This window comes from Adiantum capillus-veneris, chromosome 11, assembly GCF_014529385.1.
Source record: "Adiantum capillus-veneris isolate H3 chromosome 11, ASM1452938v2, whole genome shotgun sequence".
Taxonomy (NCBI): Eukaryota; Viridiplantae; Streptophyta; class Polypodiopsida; order Polypodiales; family Pteridaceae; genus Adiantum; species Adiantum capillus-veneris.
In genome coordinates this window covers 162,150,517-162,162,781 of record NC_140941.1, presented here as the reverse complement: position 1 = coordinate 162,162,781, position 12,265 = coordinate 162,150,517, and positions in this window count along the sequence as shown.

Genomic DNA, 12,265 nt, shown 5'->3' with positions numbered 1-12,265 from the left:
TGACACCATAGACATGTGTGCTTAGGTCTTAAAACATTGTCCTAAAAGTTTCGTTACATTTGGATATCATTTGATGCTGTAACGGATGTGATTTCCTCGCATCTAACTCAAGCGACACTCAAGTGACTGAAATCACCAAAAGCCAATGGCTCATCGGCAAACAAATCACATCCATTACAACATCAAATGATATCCAAATCTAATGAAATTTCTTGGACATGTTTATAAGACCTAAGCACACATGCTTATGGTCTCAAACCCCACTTTAGGTCAAGTGCCAAAATCGCGATTATTAACAGCAGTGGATTTTTGACCTAGTCGTTTTTGACCCAGAATGCATTTAAATGCTTAGCAATACTGCCCTAATACCCCGCATGTGCTTAGTTTTTTATTTTGAAGTGTAAATTTCTACTTATGATAAAATTAGGCCGCGGGTCGGCGACGCCAAAAGCTACAGAATACTGTGATGTGTTTATGTCAATGCGTAGAGCTTTTACCTCGGTTGCAATGCAACAAACACGACTGCAATGTGACAACCGTGGAGGGAGTAGGAAGCGCAAGAAGAAGAGAAGTGATCGCCGTTAGCTCTAGCTGTGTATTTCATTATCCAAAAACTTAAAAATAACTTACAGAAATTGGATTTTATACCTTTGCCAAGGTTTTTGGTGGTCAAAACTAATAATCTGGGAGCTCTAACTAAAGATAGGCAATGACAGGTTGACACAATCTGGAAGCTTGTAGCCCCGACTCATCAATTACAAGGTTATTCAAAAAATAAGACTTACAATATTCCCGATTTCTAAAAAATAATAAGTGTTTTTACATGGAAGCTTCGAAAAATGATATTCGTGTTAGCTTGCTGCTAACATCCCCCCCCCCCCCCCCCCTCCTCACCTGTGTCGTCCCTTGACACAGCTTTATGGGCTGAAGTAGTCTTCGGGTTGACGGCTGTTGAGACGGTCTTTAAGCGCATTGAGTTCTTTTTGGTATCTGATTTTCCTTTCTTTATCTGGCACTCGGAAGAACTGCATAGTGACTCTATTTTTCAGCTCCACTGCTGAGTAGCCTACAAAGCGTGATGTCAGGTTGCTGACCATTGGCCCAAATATTTTCGTTCGCCAAGTGAAGAACCCTGTGTAGAATGCTTCCTCAGATGCGAGCATATTGTGAGACGATAAAAACATGCATCTGGCGTAGAAGCCATAGAGGACTCCTTCGAAAGGTTGCCCACTGAGATCATAGCACAACCCTTTGTTGCCCTCGAGGAATGAAATCCACGAGGTGCCTGCTTGCTGTGGCTCATGGAACACTTTGATGCAGGTGAGCAGCATTCGATAGATTTTGTATAACATTGCACATCACAAATCTGGTGGACTTTTAAAAAATGACATGGCACCCTTTAGGGTTTCACCATGTACTCTTCCATCGGTGGTCCCTTTTTTGGAGCAGGCAATCTGGGGTAATTCAGCCAAGTTGGCCGCTTCTTTAGTAGTACCTCATGTGCTATCCAAGTCCTTACTCTTGGTACAGAACAGAAAGTAGGATCCTTTTCTAGGGCCGCAAGTGCTCTTGTGAACAAAATCAAGTACCTTTGACTCTTGTTCAACCAGCTCAGCCTCCACTTCGAGTGGTCTTGATCTGCGTCCTCAACTTTCATGTTGGTGTAAAGCCTTTCTTTTACTTGTAGCAACTCCACTTTAATTAGAGGATAGGATAGGGATTGTTGGTGCCATTGCACATTAATTTGATTGGGAGTGAGTTGTGTGACATTGACTGAATGAAGTACTCTCAGCTCCCAATCCATTGTTGCCTTCCACTGCTCATCTACCGCTTGTGTAACTTTTTTCTTCAATGCATCTTCCTCAGCCTTTAAGAGCTAGACCATTGGCACTGTGTTTGCTTCTGTAATGTGTACTTGAAACTCCTCCTCACCACTTAGCTCTTCATTTGGCTGTGTCTCCATCTCAGCAAATGAAACTGAGGGGATTTCTATCTGAGGTTGCTCTAAAGTTTCTGCCTCTTCTTGTGTTTCCGGCTGTCCCTCTCTCGAGTCAAGCTATTTCCTTCAGCAACTCGTCTTCTCTTTGGACCCGCATTAGAGCCAAGTCTACGCTGAGACTGCTCTAATTTTAGCTCCAGCTCGAGGTCTTTATTCTTCTTCTCTAATGCCTTGTAGACCTCATCAGTTCCTTTGATCGAGGCCACGGCTGGATTCTCTCGTATTTGCCGCAAGAATATTGCCTGATCATTTACTCATTGTTCTAAGTCCTATATGGAAGCATTTGTCACATCTCACTGTACCTAAATTTTCTGAACTGAGAGGGTTGTAGTTAGAAGTTCATTTGTAACTTCTGTGAGTTGCTCATCTTTTTCCTTGCATGCATCTAACAATTTTGTAAGCAATTCACCAAGCTCCCCCGTTTCTTTTTGTTGCTTATCCCTTGCGAGCTGATGTTGTTCAGCTTCCGCTTTCAACTCCTGCACTTGCCTTTGTAGATCGGTCATGACGTTAAGTCGATCGTCTAACTCCCCTTGGAGTGCGTCAATCACCATCTCTAGTTCCTTGGCCCTTGTGCTATGACTTAGTGCTGCTGAGCGAAGTCGTTCAGTCATGTTTTGTATCATTAGGAGAAATATGAACCTTGCATGGGCCTTGTAAGGAATCCTAATTTTTAGGAATTAAGGCTAATGTTGTGTGGGGTTTAGGGGGCAAGGGCATTGAAAAAGGTAGTTTTGAGTAGGCTTTTCTAGCCTTTTTTTTAAACAAATGTAGGATGTGGACCTAAAGGGTTACTTTCTCTCTCTAGTTTTTTTTTAAAGTGAAGGAAGCATAAAGGTGTGTCCATATCAGCAAAAACGTGGGTCACAAAGAGACAAAATTTGACTTAAAAAAAAAAAAAAAAATTTACTTAAAACTCCCTCCCAACATATATACCATTAGGAGAAATATGAACTTTGCATGGGCCTTGTAAGGAATCCTAATTTTTAGGGATTAAGGCTAATGTTGTGAAGGGTTAAGGGGACAAGGGCATTCAAGAAGCTAGTTTTGAGTAGACTTTTCTAGCCTTTTTTTAGACACATGTAGGATGTGGATCTAAGAGGTCACTTTCTCTCTCTAGCTTTTGAAAAGTGAAGGGAGTAAAGGGGTGTGACCACATCAGCAAAAACGTGGGTCACTAAGAGCCAAAATTTGACTTTTTTTCAAAAAAGTTATTTTTACTTATTTTTGACTTAAAATTCCCTCCCAACATATATACACATCAAAAAATCATTTTTTGACATTTTTTTAAATTTACAAACACTAAAAGTCCACTTTTTCAAAAAAAAATCCCCCCCCCCCAAAAAAAACCTTTGTTCTCTCCTCCTCCTTCCTCCTCTCCCTCCCTACCCCCTTCTCTCCTTCTCCTTCCCTCTCTCTCCCTCTCCCCCCTCTGCCCCCTTCTCTCCTCCCATGTTCCTCTCCTCTCCCTCCCTACCCCCTTCTCTCCTCCTCCTCCCCTCTCTCTCTCCCTCTCCCCCTCTGCCCCCTTCTCTCCTCCCATGTTCCTCCCTCTCCCTCCCCCCTCTTTCTTTTCATTCTTTGCTTCCTCACGCAACAACTGCCATGGTGCTCACGGACATCACAAATCGTATCCCTCCACCACCATGTACTCCGCACAACAAAAGTGTACATATTGCTTGTCCGCGGTGTTTGCACCGAAGGCCGCATGTGAGGGTGAGCAGAGGTCATCCCAAGATCGTCATACTGTCGGTGAGACGAATGTGTATGGTTCTTCAATATCTTGGGAGGGGAGAAGTAGGCTTGTTAGGCTATTGCAATTGGTTGTGTATGGGTGCAGGTGCTTCTTTGCATTCGTGGATGCACGAATGTCAAGCTCTTCAGCTCAAAACAGTGGCATTACAAGAAACAGTGGGTGCAGGTTAGAGAGGTCAAGTATCACCACTTTTCCTCTAAAACAACCTTCTTTGTTACATCTTGTAGGTAGGTGCTTCAAATCCATCCTTATTAGAGGTGGGTAATCTCATCCTAATGCAAGAATGGCTCAAGGAACTAGCATAACATGAAGCTTTTACGGTGGCACAAAGCTCTCCTCAAGCAATGTGGCTCCCATTACACCAAAAATCACTATGCTAACATGGAGAGATCCCTAGTAGGACAATACAACAACTTTTCATCAGCAGCACACCCTTTCCTAACATGAGGGCACCCCCACCAGAGATATTTTTATATGATAGGTCACCCCATGAGCATACCATGTCATGGAATGGATGTAAGAACTATGACTGCACTACCCCTTGGAAGTTGTTCACGAATGTATGTTTATCAAAGTTAATGAGAAGAAGTTTGGACTTTTTTGTTTGTTGATGTGTAAGAGCACTCTTGGTCTACCATATTTTTTTTTGGTAAGATTGTACGTGAGAAGACATGATAAAGTACAAGAGATGTTGACGGAATAAATCTCGATGAGATTCCCACCATGCACTTGTGACACCATACCTCTCCTTGAACCCTTTGACTTCTATCGTTGTGGGGAGTCCAATGGGGGGCTATTTTCAAATTTTTAGAATAACTTTTTTTTGAAGGAAATTTTGGTTATTCTAAAGTTTATACACAGTCTAGGAGTTCATTCTGATTGTTTTTCTTCAGTTTCAAATTTTGACCGAGTACACTCCTTGGACACCACTTTTGAAGGTGTTAGGGCGAGATTTTGGGAAAGTTTTGTATGTAGGAAATACAGTCCTTAACACAATAAAAAACAATGGTTCTTTGAGTATTTTCAGATTCCATGGTTTTAATGCTCGTTGGAGCCCGTAGATTAAGAAAAAAGTAAAAAATGCATGTTTTACATCATTTTTAAATAAATTGTCAACTTGCACATTGATTTTTGGAGAATGCGAGCAAGATATGATTTTTTCTCATCACACGATGGTCGAAGAACGCGATGAGATGAACAAATTCATGTGAGACAAGCCCAGACAGATTCGGAGCCGATTGAAATCTAGAAGCTGTTGAAAACAACCGAAAAGTTCATACACTGATTTCACACCTAGCTTTGTATTCTCAAAACATGTACTTACAATGTGTTGGAAATCGAGGTGGTTGTTGCAAATGGATGGTTGACATTGAGAAAACATGTTGCACAATAGCTACGGTCCCCTTGTATTTGCAGTTCTTGAAGCCAAGGAGCTTTCCTTTCCAATGAAGATCCAAGTTTGCACGATTCCGCACACGATGAGGGCCAATAGCAGATGGTTGCATGTATACCCAAGCACCTTTGGTGGACTCTTGTGGCACACACTCATCATCTACACCTCTAGTGTTGTGGCATGCAAGTGCTGTGACCTCATCCTTTGGCCGCCTTTGCGAAGTAGAGTTGGCCATGGTTGAGCAAAGAAAACTAGGAGGAGGAGAAGGACCTTGCTTGTTGCTACAATGTAGGTGGGATAAAGTGATATGAGAAGGTGGTTAACCCTTGTGGCAATGGGAGGAGAAGGTGGATAACCCTTGCTTGGTGTGGCAATGGGAGGAGAAGGTGGATAACCCTTGCTTGGTGTGGCAATGGAAGGTGGTAGGGGAAGAGAGAGGAGCTTCATTGCTGCATCAATGGAGATGGTGTAGAGAGAGAGTGTGTTGGAGTAGAGGATGAGTGTGATGGTTGCAACCAAGGAGGGGTTGGAAAAGGGGTTCTAGAGAGAGAAAATCACTTTTTGCCTAAGAACTACTTTTGGGAAAGCTCTGGATAGCAAAAAAAAAAAATTGAATTTTAGGGTTTTTGGGTGCACCTTTTGACTTTTTGAGGTCAAAAGATGCTTTTTTGACCATAAAATAGTTTTAAGGGGGTTTTAAGAAGATGAAATTTGAGTTTTGAAAATTTTGAAAAATTTCAAATTTTTGGTATTTTTTCAAAACCGGATAAAAAAGGAGGGAAGTTGGAGGTTCCATATGGCCCACCCCCCCCCCCCCCCCCCCCCCACCCCACCTTCTCACTAGGTAAGAGCCCATTTAAGAAGTGTAAAACTACTTTGTCCCTCTACATTTTTGAGGGCATAGAGTGTGTCCACCACCCTCTTCTCATTGGCTGGCCTCTAATTAACCTTAATCCCAAAGGGCCCCTGGAGGGTTCATATTTTTTCTAATGTTTGCTTAGCATATTCATTCACTTGCAGGATGAACTCGTCATTTGATTGCCTGTCTTCGTTTTGTGCCAGCTGACTTGATGTTTCTGCAGCTTCTTGTGTGTCCTTGGGAGGCATCATGGTGGTTGTTTGTTGTTGCCCTTGTGGCTGTGGCTGATCTTCTGGTTTGTCATCCTGAGGCTTCGTGGATGCCTCAACCTTCTCTTGATGTGTTGAGGTAGAGGGTGTTTCCTCGACCTCTTGTTCTCTGGGTTGCTCAAACTTCTTTTTTTCCTTTGATGGTGCAAGACTGGCTGCCCTTTCTAGCTCTTTGTCGTGCTCTTTTTGCTGCTATTGAGTAGATTCAACTGCCTGGTGTGCTGATTCCGCTGCTTCTTGTTGTTCACGCTCTCCTTCTTTTGTTGGCTCAATTGCTGTGTTTCTAATTGTTGGTGATGGTGGTGGGCTCGGCATGGGGTGATCATGGTATTTAGAAACAGGAGAAGAGATACGGGGAGGTACATCACCTTGAGCATGCTGTGCTTCTCCTTGTGCAGTGGCTTCCTCTGCTTGCTTTTGTTGTTATACTACCTCTTTAGCTTTTCTCGCAGCTTCTTGGGCTTCCTTCAGCTTCAAAAATTCTACTTCTTGGTACATCCTTTCCAATAATTCGGTGGGATCTTCACCTTGTTTCCTGGTATGATGCTTTGTTCTTGCACCTTTAAGCTCAGTGGGTACCCACTTTATTGAGTCTTTTCCTTGTGCTTGTGGCTGCGTTCATAAGATTGCTTCTCTCTTTCAAATATGGCTTGCTTTTGTATGGGTTCCTCCTAGTGTGTTGCCACAACTTTTCTCTTTCTCTTCTATCCTCGCTCTCCTTTCCTCGTTATCTGAGCTTTCACTGCTGTGCCGTTCTGACGAGCTCTCAGCAGACTCTTCATCTGACTTGTATGATCTCTTGGCAGACCTTGTAGCTCAAGGAGAAGGTTGTGCTGACACTATCCAAGTGTTTTGATCTGGGACAGGCGGCAAGTTGTTGGCCATGCCGATGGCATGGTAAGCAATCCTGGTTCAAATCTCTGGTGCACCCAGATATGTGATTTTTCCTTCTTTCTTTGTCTCTTTCAATGTGGACAAAACATATTGTGTGTGGTCAATTGTTTGCCTGGTCATTGATTTGAGGACTTGCGTAAAGGTTGTGGCAATTGCATGATTGGGCGTTGTATACCGTGGTGGCCTCTTAGCAAGGAAGTGGAAGTGCTGGTGATACAACCTTGCAGGCTCTTCCACCTGTTTGTGAATGAGGTCTGCAAATGTGGCCGTAGCGGTTTCTTTGGTGAAAGTTTCGGCTGTCTTTCTATCTCTTGCCCTCATTGTCATTCCTTCTGTTGGCAGTCTGAGTGCTTCTGCCACTATCTCCTTGATAATCACAACTTCAATCTTATTCCCTTGTGTGTTAGAGATATGAGTGCTTCCATCTTCTTTGATCGTGGATAAAAGCTTAAGCTTTTTGGAAGTCCACTCCACGCGGCTCTCATTCATAGAAATCTTTGAGTCCTAGCTTCGGTTGGCTTCTTTGGTTTCGAGCTTTGCGGCGACATCATACACTTCTTTTTGTAGAAGTTGCAGCTCTACTTGATGTCCCTCTTCGCTCTTGAATCTTCCGGTGAAGACTGTCATGTTATGCTCTTCAAGCTGTTCTCTTGAAAGATAGGTTGCCTTGGCGGTTTTGACTGAATCGGGGTGCAGTTGGTATGCTGGTAGCTCTTGCAAATTTTCTTTTTGGTTGAGCTTCTTCTTGGCCCTCTCTGCTGCTTGCATGGATCCTGTCAGTGAATAGAGTGTCAAAGTTAGCAGATTTGACAGATTTTTCTCTGAAATGTCCTTTAGTCTGAAATGCTGACAATTTTGATCCAATTTGCTTCAAATCAATTTTTGAACAAGCATAGATGCATAAAAACATGTAAGGAACAAAATTATAAAGTCCAAACAAAAAATTGCAACAAAAGGAAATAATCATGATTATTTACAACTGAGTAAATTTTTCAACTTTTTGCAAATTTGGCATTACAAGCTTGAAGTATATACCAAATAGATACTCTGAGTGAAATATGGGCTCATTTGGATGTATAGGATGAAAATGGTACAAGATGTTGGCTTTAGGTCTTTGAAATAGTAGATATAAAGAGATTTGAGATTTTGAGCTCCAAATTTATTCAAACTTGGCTAGTTGGCTTAGCACATCATGTACTTTGGATGTATGATCGCAAAATAGCAAAATCCCCCATTTTGGCATGAAAGTAAATAATCACGATTATTAACTTTTCTACCAAAATCAATATTTTTTGGCACAACTTGGTTCTATGCATTGTATAGACCTTGTGTATGGGATATGAGGTGATTTGGATCAAGAAATGTGGCTCATAACTCCAAATTTGGCTTGCAAAGACTTCTTTGCGTTTTTTGGCAATTTTCCAAGTTATATGTGATCATTTGGCTCATACTTGAATTTTGGCATGTATTATGTGTGTACAAATGATATGTGAGGTGATGATGCAACTTTCTAGCTAAATTAGTGCAAAAGTAAATAATCGCGATTATTTACAACAGTCACATTTTTCTTGCAAAACTTAAAAATTTTGACCTAAACACATTCTATACACCTAAAACAAGTCCTAAATTGAATTTGGTAAATTTTGATCTTACTGGCATCACTTTGTGCTTTGTCAACTCTGAAATCACCAATTTCTGTGACTACACTGTCTGTTGAGTTGGTTAGTCACCTCTAAGGCTGTAGACTTGTCCGCAACATAGTTGTGAAGCAACTCATCCAATTTTGGCCCATTTGGAGTCAGTTTGACCTCGTATGTCGAATTTGACGCTTTGTAACCTTCGAGGCATTTTTTGCTTTTCGAGGGTTTTGCTTGATTGATTTCACAAAACCAATCATATACATTGTGTATAGACCTCGTAGGTAAGATGTCTGTGGAGTCGGAACCCAATTCTGACATATGCCAAAAACCTAGCTTTTCTACTTGGGACCCCCTCTACCCTTGCCGAATGGTCAATTGATGATATAGAAGGGTTCTATTATGTTACGGCATGCTACAGTTCAAATCCCATCTAATTTATTTGAGCTGACAGGCCTCTATGGTTAGTTTTTGGTCGTAGGTCTTCGTGCACTGCTCGGATTCTAGGGTTTTTTCTAGGGGCTTAGACTAGCTACCGGCCGTACAAAATGGATCATTGATGAGTAAAGAACTTACCCTCATGTCTCGTGTGAGATGACGCTGAAAACAGGTGACTGTAGACTTTGAAAAAGACGCGTGAAAGAGGTCGAAAAGCTCTCTCTCCAAAGGTAACAATTGGAAATGAGGTGGTTTTAGCTTGCCTGGGATATCTATACCCGAACTTCCCGAACCATTTTTCCCCATATTCCCTCGTTAGTCCTACTAGCCCGTGATCTCTATGTTAGACTCAAAATTTTCCCCGATCAGATTCCTGTAGCTCATTCTGCAAGAATTCTGCAAAAGTAGATCTGGCCGCCTAATTTAAGCTTCCCGCTCCCATCTTCCGATTTCATTGAAAATTTTTATGTTTGTCCACCTTGTCCTTCAGATCACCACCGTGTCTTCAATTTTTCCATATGAGCTCCCTTGCTATTATTAATTTTTGACATGTTTATTGAGAAAAATCAAAGAAAATAACAAAATACGCTAAAAAAGCAAAGTGAAAATCCAATAATTAAGAAAATCCATTGAAAAATACAACTTTATTATTTTTTATTGGATTTTTCATTTTTAAGTCTCAATATCGAGAAAAATGATGAAACATAACCAAAAAGAATTATTTCTTGATGCTTTTTTGATAGTATATACACTATTTACAATCATCGCGAAGATTTTATCAGTGAATTTTCCCCTGTTGATGAATTATAAGGGAATTATTAGGTAATTTTGCAAAAAAAAACACGTAAACATCAAACTTTTTTCCTCCCTCTTCAAACATTGCCCTAATTACTTAGTGCCCTTCCACCCCTCCTAGATGGCGTACTCCGGGATGACTGTGTGCATGGGTTGAACAATCGTGTCTTATGCATAACCTTGGTTGGATCTACCATGCTTTGAAGATCAATGCAGTTCAAACCAATATGTTGTGCAAGAGTCGGGTCTTGAGTTATTAATTCAAGGGTTTCTGATGTCGAGGCTTTCTGATGTTGTCTTCCAAAGGGCAAATCTTGTAGCTTGTGTGCTCTATGCTTGATTGTGCAATCAGGATGCTTCAGCACGCTGATTGCCTGAGATTTTGGTATCAACAATGGTTGTTTTCAAGATTTTTCTCGCCATCGGAAGCTTGGTTTTCTTGGTGCAGAATGGTATGGTGGAGTATTCTAAGACTTAACTCTCCATTGCTTGATTGATTTTACGGTTTGTGGAGAAGATAAGTGCTCTTTTTTCTTCCAAATCCATTTCATGTTAGGTTCCTTGCTCGGAGAAGCTCGTCTCTGTGTTTTGAGCTTTGGAACCACCTTTGGTACTGTCGATGATGTTTTGGGCACCCAGATTTGAATCGCTTATCCTTAAGCTGTGCTTTTGGTACCCAAATTTTCCTGACTCCTTGCATGCTACTTGTAGCATTTGCTTGTCGAGAGGATGGAGAAGATTGATTACTTTGTGGTTTGCTTTGCTGATAGTTGCCTTTCCATTCTTCCTTGCTTGGTGAAATTGGAACCATGAGTTGCCCGCCTTTAGGTGATAGCTTGAGCTTATTTTTATCCCAATCTGGTATTTCTTTGTATGTCCGCATCCAAGGAATTCCAAGTATCATCATCTCATTCATGTGTTCATCTCGTAAGCATACAAACTGATGAGGACATGAACATCCATGTACTATCACGTTCAAGTTGACTACTCCCAATGTTGGTGTTGGGTTCTTGTTGCATTCTTTGATAGAGTCGCTATTCCTGATGTCAATGCTTGACTTGTTGCTTTCTTATACGTGGAATAACTGACTGCATTTACTTGAACTCCTGTATCAACCAATGTGTTCGTGCTATGATTGTTGAGTTGTACTTTGATGCGGAGGTCCATTCCGTCTAACCATTCATCATCTCTTGATACGACATCTTTCGGCAATTCCCATTGTCGGTCCTCTATTTCCAGAGTGTTGATGGGAATCGGTATCTGTTGATTCTTGAGAGCAACTTTCCGTTTGAGTACCCAAAGCCAAGCTTCCTCTTGGGCTTCATCAATAACCTGTTGTCGTTTAATCCTCCTTTGCTTGGTTGCATGCATTCTTTCTAGCAATTCATTGGTTAGCGGCAAATTGTATTTCTTTAAACGACATCCACTAATACAATTAGCCATTGGTTCACCATCTAGGGTGGACAACATAACTGCTCCACTTGGAGATACATCTTCAATGATAAACGGTCCGTTTTTCTTTTTCTTAAACTTGGCAATGTTGCTTAAGGGAATAGATAAAAACTAAGTCTCCTTTTCTTGAAGATTTTTGTGATAAGATGGGAATCAAAAAATTGTTTCTATTTCTGCTTTTGTGCATAGATGTGAGCTCCAACAGTTAGCCTTTGCTCGTTTAGCTTTTCTAAATCTTCTAGTCTTTCTGACAATTCATGTCCAGCCCACTAAAGATCCTTAGCTACCCTTAGTGTCGGCAATAGAAATTCTATTGGCAGTATTGCATCAAGACCATAAACAAGGTTAAAGGGTGTAGCATTTAAAGCTGTTTTGAATGAAACTTGATAAGCTCATAGAGCAGCATGGAGATTCATTTCCCAGTCTGTCCTTCCTGAACTAACCACTTTAGTCAATACCGAGCTAAGAATTTTGTTCGTATGATCAGCTTGTTTGTTTGCTTGTGGGTGATAGGGAGCTGATTTGTTATGGATGACCATAAATTCATTAAGCAAATACTCAATTACCTCGTTGAGGAAATGAGTTCCCCGATCACTGACAATTTCTATTGGCAGTCCATATCTCGTGAATACATACTCATATAAGAATGCGGTAGTGGTTCTGGCATCATTCTTTTGAGTTGCTTTAGCCTCGGCCCACTTGGTCAAATAGTCTGTAGCTACAATGATATACTGAGCCTAGGTTCTATAAGCAGGTGGTTGTATTGGCCCAAC